Consider the following 1,099-nt stretch of genomic DNA (forward strand, 5'->3'; position numbering starts at 1 on the left):
TGTAAAATGTGATATTTCATTTGACCACTTCGTGCTTTTTGTGTAAGCAGATAACAAACACTACTGTGAGAAAGCAAAATACTGCATTATGTTTGTTTTTTAAATTATGAGTGTAAGATTTTGTATTTATTATGTGGCTGTCAGGGGTATTGTTCTAAGTGCTACGTGAGTGACTGTGCCAGAATTTTTTTTTATCACTGTTCAGTTTGTCATCTAAAGCTACACACAGAGCACGAAGAGTAAAGTTGTGAATTTTTAAATACGCTCTATCCTTTTCTGTACAGGTTTTGTGTATTAATAAATACAGTTCATTATTGGTATTGAAATTTATTAATAGTATTGTTAATATGTGTGCCACCAAACTCAAGGCAGTATAAGAGCTAGGTGTACTGTCATTTCCCCACAGATTCTTTGGATCCTTATCTCTCAAATGAGAAAGTCCCTTTATTTTATAGATGCCAACCAAACTGAAGAGATGGAAAGAAATTGTTGTGTAAAAGATGAAGAAAAAATATGTGCATGGGATGTGATGTGTCATCATTGTTGTTTATTATGGTTGCTGAGCAGTGGCGAAATGTGGCACTTTTTGTATGGTAGGCTGAGAATTATGAATTTCAAAAAGAAAAAGATCTTACAAAAAACTTGTAAAATAGAAATACTGCAAAAGTAACTTAGTTACATATTTCTGTTAAGACAGAAACTTCTACAGAAATTGTTATAAATAAATGCATAAAAGTATTAAACACCTATACATTAATAAAAATATAACTCACAGTTACAACTTTTTATAAATCAGTTTATCCTGTCCTCTCCCATGGAGGAAACATCGCAAACATGAGAGATGAACTCCTGAGCTGCATATAGGCACAACAAAAAGACTGCCAGTATAATCTCTCAGCCATTGTGTCGAAAATAGAACACACACACACACACACACACACACACAGATGGAGGGATAGCTTGGTAGGGGTGGCGGACAGTGAAGAGGTGCTGCAAAGTGCTCAAGGGCGAGGTGGAGAGATGGTAGGGCAGCTAGGTGCAGTTGGGAGGTTAGATGGAGGGCAGAGAAGAGGTTTTTTTTTTGGGGGGGGGGGGGGAG

General features: G+C 36.6%; 1 protein-coding gene across 1 annotated transcript in view; it reads left to right on the top strand.

Annotated features, from left to right (window-relative positions):
- Nucleotides 1–330, top strand: part of LOC126416322 (tRNA (cytosine(34)-C(5))-methyltransferase) — a 79,158-nt gene extending 78,828 nt beyond the window's left edge. The window contains exon 15 of the mRNA XM_050083986.1: nucleotides 1–330. This exon is cut by the window's left edge and continues 539 nt beyond it. The gene's annotated coding sequence lies outside the window, so the exon portion shown is untranslated.
- Nucleotides 331–1,099: the final 769 nt, after the last annotated feature.

This window comes from Schistocerca serialis, chromosome 8 (assembly GCF_023864345.2).
Source record: "Schistocerca serialis cubense isolate TAMUIC-IGC-003099 chromosome 8, iqSchSeri2.2, whole genome shotgun sequence".
Taxonomy (NCBI): domain Eukaryota; kingdom Metazoa; phylum Arthropoda; class Insecta; order Orthoptera; family Acrididae; genus Schistocerca; species Schistocerca serialis.